Below are 7,407 nucleotides of genomic sequence, written 5' to 3'. Positions count from 1 at the left end.
CTTTACTTGCTGGAGCAATTAAGATAAGAACGAAGAAAGCAAAGTGCAAGTCGCCTGAATTTTGGCGCTCGCGCAACATCTTGCTCAGAATGAGAAGTGTATTTCCCGCTGGAAAGTATATACTCTCATAAAGATCCTTATGTCAATCATCTTTGACTGCAAGGACTTGTCCATTTCGTGAGGGCAAGTTTAATCACGGAATACTAAAGAATCAAATTTAAGACGTTGATCGTAGTTAAGGAGGAGGAAATAGGAGGGGTGGGGGTGAGGGGGAAACTATCGACAGCCCTTGCCATTTCATTTTGATCCATCAGTGGCAGTGTTGGTACTTATTTAACAAATAGAGAGGTGTTGACTGCGCTCTGCTCTGTTGTTAAGAGCACGAAAGTGTAGAGGAAACCACGAGAAATACTAGAGTGTTTCCCTCTACTTCTTGAGTGCTCTAGCCGCTACTTGAGTGGAGTTTTTTTAATTTTAACACGAAATCTGAAAGATGAATGTGCAGTCAAATCCGGCCCAATTGTGACTCAAAAACACAAAAGTTTTTTTAACAAACTGCTCAAGGCATGCGTTTTATGAATGAACGACGGCCGATGTCACAGGAAGATGAAGATTGCTCGGGATGACAGCGCCGTATAACTCGACGGCTGTGACTTATGTTATCTTCCACTCGACCCATGGAAAGAATATCAGAAAAGTCTATAAGTTCAGTTCACTCCAATGGCGGAAGATTTACTTTCTGACGCTTGCTTTACTGCGAATACTGGAGATCACCATGGTGAGCTAACCAAGATTGCAGTCGCCCTGACTGAGCTATGCCAGTTCGGTTATATATACTTTTTTACCTCTGGACACGAACATGGACACTTCTACTTCCTTCCCCCCACCCACCCTCCCACCTTTATCTACCACACCTCTGAAGTTTAAGAGTCACCCTCGATATCTTTTACCTCTCTTGTTAGAAAGGAGAGGAAATGATTTACAATATTTTCATAAAGCGGGATCCTCTTAACGAACAAAAGGCAAGCTCCTAGTAATTGGACGTTTTCCACTATATATTATGCGAGATTTGTGTCTCTAAGATAAAAAAAAAGAATTTTAGGATTATGATGGTTCAAGTCATGGACTTACCCAACTGATTTAAAGCAAAGGCTATTAAATCCCTTGCGATTTATTTCAGTCACGAGATGCTAGATACTTTTACTCCCTCATTTTATCGCATAACGCAGTACTCAAAACTCTCTGGCCAGTCTTGTTGATATTCGATTTCCTATGGATCTCGATTTGTTCCCTGTACTGCTCCCAGAATTTTAGGAGTGTTTGCATGTTGCATATCACAAAATCAGTTTTAATCCATAATTCTTTCTTCTATCACTTTTTCTTAAGCTTTGCCCAAGAAACGGCGAGGTCATGATGTTATTGCCTACCAGTCTTCATCTACTTTTCTTAATCTTTTAATTATGTAAAAAACAGCGGAGTTTTCGGAATTCCTAATTATTATTAGTAGATTACATACCCTGTGACAATTATCCTGAATTTGTGACTCTATGTAAGGCCTGTTAACGTAGTGCTCAGAGGAATGCTTGCGAGTTTTGTGCTATAAAGTTATGTTTGTTACTAAAGCCTGTTCGCTCTCATAAAATCCTCGTAACTAATTTGTTAATTTGTGTATACTCAACACTATAACAAGAAACTTATTTTTTACAAGAGATAATAGGACCATCTGCTTGCTCACAAAATTTAAAAGCGGGATTGCGTCGCGTTGTGGCGTACAAAGCTGCCGAAGTTGCATAATTTTTCATTGCTTTTTGGACATCGACCATTTATGCGTGTTTTGAGCTTTACGGTTTTACGGAGAAAAAAAGCGCGATAGAACATTTTTTTATATAATTTTCCAAAAGGGTGCATTAAGAGGGTCGTTCATAACTAAATTGGCCTTTATTGTTTAAAGCAAAAATACATACCAAAACAAGAAAATTTACATAAACATATTTACAAGGCTATCAATATTACATAATATAAGACATTACATTAGATAGCTACTCGATATTTAAAAAAGAACCTATTAAAAAAGAAATACTTTTAAAACGCTGGGCATACTAACCCTAGGGAGCTGACTACTAGGAACTCGGAGGCGCACTGAGCTTTCTTTCATTTTAGAGAGAGAAAGGTACAGAGGGTGACCGGGCTTACTGGAGATCTTCTTGAATAATGAGCGATCAACCTCTTCCAATACACTATATAATTATCTTAGTTTTGTACGAAATATATTTGCGTTTAAAGCAGCGCTGTAGAAAATTCTGGACCGTTGTTAATTCAGGCAGCGAGGAGGCGTATATGGCTAAACCATACGTTAGTTTAGGAAAAACCATTGATCTAAAAACGTAATCTACATCTGGTTGTTGATATCCCTCTTTGCACAAACACCTTCAGTTGTAATAAAACACCTTATAACATAAAGACACTTATTGGCCTCCTGTATCTTACCCTTAATATAGTCATTAAACCTGTGATTACTCTGTAAAGTAACCCCTAACACTTTTACATAAGAAACTTGCGTTATATCGTTCACATGGTCTATATAACGAGCAACCTTCTTACAAAGTATTAGTTCATTACATTTTTTGGGACTACATGCAATGGCATTATCTTGCGTATGACTTAAAAACTGATTGAAAACCTCTTGAGAGAGATCTATTTAATTTTTACATACTTTGAGTAGTCAGGTATTGTCGTCAGTATATTAAACTATGCTGGTAAGGTCGCTATCCCTAATGGCTAAATCGTTGATAAACAAATTGAAAAGATGAGGCCCACTGACACTACCCTGGATTGTTCCTTTGTTCACATTATGCCATTTGTAGATAAAACCCTGAAATATTAGTCTTTGTTCGCAATCCATTAGAAAACTTAAGTGCCAGTTGACGAGATAAGGATTGAGATGAAGAGCCTTTAGCTTTTCCCCAACTAACGAGTGTTTTACATTATCAAAGGCCTTCGAAAAGTCCATAAGTCCATTGCGAAAAGCCTAACATAATTACAATCCTTATCATCAAATGCCCTCAAGTAATTATGCTGTATTTGAATCAAGGCGTCAGTACAGCTACAGCCCTTCCTATAGGCATATTGTGTGACCGTCAGATTTTCCTCAAAAACGTTTTTACTGTAATGATGGTACACAGTTCTTTCAAAGCAACGTGCTATAGCTGGGGTTACATTAATTCATCGAAAATCCGAATGTTGAGCAGGAGTGTCTACTTTTGGGAGGGGGTTGATGTTAGCTTCTTTCCAAGCTGTCGGCCAAGAGTAAGAAGAGAGAGACTTTTTCCACAAGGCAGTCTCCACAGGAGCGAGACTTGTGCAATTGTCCCTCCAAACCCATAAAGGCAACCCATCAGGGCCAATAGCAGTTTTTTTAATCTTTGATAATGTCATCAGCACATCAAATTCTGGGAGCTTTGGGGGTGGGTGCGTCTTGGGGTTTACCCTCAGAAGCTCTATCAGAAAAAAAAATATGTAAATGAGTTAGAAAATTTTGCAACTGTCGGCGGATTTTCGATATATATGGTCAGTGGCTATTAATATCAATAAAACAACAGAAGAAATAATCTAAATGACTGGTGGATGTTGAACCAGGTGAACTGTCGGGGCCGGTAGGTTAACGAGATTCCTTTACGTATGATGCACGATCCTCGCAGTAGATAGCGCTATTTAAGCAATAGCGAATAGGTCAGTGGTTCGAATCCCGTACAGGCCTGATTTTTTTCAGGTCTGATTTTCGCTATTGCTTAAATAGCGCTATATACTGCGAAGATCGTGCATCATACGTATCTAATACCGCAGTTCAAAATATATGAACTTCATATATTTCATTGTATCTGAGAATCCTTTAATTCCTCAGGGATTATAGGAACGAGGCATTTCAGGTGTAGTAATGTATTTTATGGACTACGAGTAGAGCTTTATGAAAACTACGAGGAGCTCCAAATATCAACAGAAATATACAATATTTTTTTACTCTAAACGGTAGGATCTGTCTGAGAGTGCCCTCTTGACATAATTGAACAAATGACCAAGCAGCGGAGAAATGGGAGAAATGCCAGACAAGGCATTGAAAGCAAATGGGTCATTTAGCGCAATTATGAATGAACAGTGCCTTATTTCCCAAAGAGAATTTGTTCGCAGTAAAGATTGACATAAAGAGCCGTGTAGCTGTTTCATTATCGGAACCGTAAGTATAACACAAAACTCTTTGCCCGATAAACTGCTTATACTCGGAAGGTCATGCGTTTCAGACTTGCTGTGAGAGTCTATCTATCCATCTTTTCAACTTATTTTGATAATCAACTGCATCCTGTTAAGAGGAGGTTCCACGTCGTTTGTTTAGAAATTACAGAGTGAAACCAATTGTGATGAAAACTCAGTGAAAATGACAACAATATCCTTAACCATTTTTCCCTTTTTCTTTAATATATAGTTACGTTTTTGATTCCACACCGCTTTGTTTGCTACAAGTTTTAAAAACCATTTTCCCTCTATGTTAAACTGCCCAGAAAAAGCCACGTATGTAAACAAGAGTTTGTCCTTTAACTGAAAAATTCCAGACTGCCAAATAGTTGAGAGAAAAACCGTGAATCTCTTTTGTTTTGTCTTTTTTAAAATTTTCCTGATGGTTAATATATACGAAAGCTATCAAAACTTTTAACTTTGGCGAAAGATGAAGAACTCTGGGAGCTGTTATTATCTGCAGCCATCTTGGAGATACCATGGTAAATTTGACTGAGACGTACGTACGTTGCGGAAGTAGGACGTGATAGGTGGCGTATTTTTAGCTCATTGCTTTTTCGAACATAAATGGAAAGCATTGATAGTCAATGAATCATTTATTAATATCAAGTGTATTTCAAGCGCACGTTGCAACGTTTGAAATAATATAGGAGCAGGTGAAAATCGATAGTGCGGAATAAAATGCGAATTAAAACATATGATAACAGTCATATGCGCATCGAGCACACATAGTTTCATCTTTCGGGATCAATACTACACTTACAAATCAATAGATGATAAAAGCGTGGAATTAAACAATTTTTAGCGATGAGTACCTTATGATCATCATTGTAACGGAATACGCTACTAAAGCTACGGTATATCTTATCAAAAATAACTTTACAGCGTGAAAATTCTAGAATGAGTGTTGTCGTTATACCCCGTTGTTTGCTGTATATCAATCAACTTGTGAGGAGGTACCATTTTGTAGCAATACTGTATAGAGGCAACACCGTCTTCATCGTTCTGTTCGACGAAAGAGGGTTTTCGACAAATTATACGATGAAATTTTTAGAAGTGGTCGATGTAAATTTCCACTCGCTTTAATTTGAACTGCATCAAACAGATGTTTAGGATCAATGCTCGAGCTGAGCTTAAAGACGCTCAACCAGAAAATCAAAAAGCTAAAAAGAAAATGAAAAGGGCATATATCATAGTTTCCTTTCTCAAAATTCTATTCTAAAGAGTAACGAAAAACTGTAATAATACTATAAGTTAACTTGCTTTTAAAACAAGCGAGGCTAGGCAGTTTTATATTTCATTAGTACCCAAGATGACGAGCATCTTGGCCTTTCATGAATAATCAAAATTTGAAGAAATTATGCGATCAACGCATCAGCTATTTTCCACATAATAAAAACATTTTTTTTAAACAATTATGTCCAAAAGAAGATGAAATTGGGAACTTTTAGATATTTTAATTTGTCTGCTCGAAAGGGAAGTCTTAGACAGAGATAAATTCAGGTGTCAGGTTAATTCTTACGTAAGATTCACGACTTTACTAATAACATGTAGATCAAACCGAAACCATAAGATTTCTGCGAGGAAAATTACGTTCCACCGCTAAATCGCCTAACCGCCTCACGGTTAGCTCAATTGGTAGAGCGCCGGACTGCTGTGCGGGAGGTCGTAAGTTCAAATCCGGCCGGACCAACACTCAGGGTCTTTAATCAACTGAGAAGAAAGTGCTGCCTTTGTAATTACATTTGCAAATGGTTAGACTCTCTAGTGTTCTTGGATAGGGACGATAAATGGAGGTCCCGTCTCCTGCAGGGTTGGGTTAGGAGACGTTAATTTCCCACACACGAGATTACTGTATGATGGATGTCTTCCCCGGGGAGGGATGGGTGGGTAAAAAAGGGGTTAGGTGTCAATTGGATCGAAAGCTCTGTTCCTTTCTCCTGCCATTCCTGTGGCGAATGAATTAAACTTAAAACTAAACTTAAACTTAAACTTAAACTAAACTGAATCAGTACAACTTTTACTGAGTAACCTGCTAGATCCAGGCGTTATCAGCCGATTATCTATTTATTGTTTAAACACAATTGTTAGTAATGTCGCAATCTGGTTGGCCAAATTGCCGCTGCCTGTGTCAAAGTGTTACGCGAAGTGGCATGCACTGAAATATTTTCCTTTATTTGATATTAATTGCGGTGGAAAAAATAAAAAAAGAAAAGAAAAAGAAAATCTGAAATCGATAGAGCTTTAGCGCACGCTGCGCCTCGTTGTTCATAAGAGTGCACACCACGTTAAACCACTGTGGTTTTATTTATTCATTGTCACCTCTATATTTATTGTCATTTTATCATTATTACCTTTGTTATCATTACTGTAATTATTAAAATCACTGTTGTCCTTATCATTATTATCATCATAATTATAACTCTTATGTTTTCCCTTCTTATATCATAGTTATTCAGAGCTGTTGGGCAATAGCTTATCAAAGTAAGTACTGCTGACACTATGAACAGTTTTTTAAGAAGCGGACTGTAATTGTGAGTAATTAATTATCAAAACGAGTAGGCACTTCTTGCAATCTGTGTAATTAAAAATTCCACCGAGTTGTTTGAAATGAAAATCTAAATTTCTTTAAGAAGCGCTTTGTACTTTATAATTACTTTGCTACCCTTTCAAATTCATTGCAGATGATGAGTGCGAGACTGCTCAACTCTTGAAGCCAAGAAAGCCTATTTGCAGAGAACTTCTTACGCGCAGATGGCACAAGATAAAATGCATTCCTTTTGTCTTCGGTGCTCGTAACGGTTCCTACTCTGAGAGGTGCAATAAACTTCAGTCCTGTTTTTATGGAGAAGGGCCATCACACCGACGCTGCCTGGCAGTGTTTCGAAAGCTTTCTTCAAATCAATTTAATGGCACAGGGAATATTACATTTTGTGTAGAGCCCTGCAGAGCATTTGTGTTTCGCATCGGTGTGATATCAAGTAAGTAGCTTTGAGGAGACAGACTAGTTTCTTTCATTTCCTCTTCCTTTTTATCGATTTCTCAGATAAACTCTCTGCAATGGCTTAACCCTCGTACAGGCAAGCCATTTGAAATTCCCCTCTCCCTGCAGAAATGCTT

This window comes from Stylophora pistillata, chromosome 2 (assembly GCF_964205215.1).
Source record: "Stylophora pistillata chromosome 2, jaStyPist1.2, whole genome shotgun sequence".
Taxonomy (NCBI): Eukaryota; Metazoa; Cnidaria; class Anthozoa; order Scleractinia; family Pocilloporidae; genus Stylophora; species Stylophora pistillata.
Note: the sequence above shows the minus strand (reverse complement) of the source record.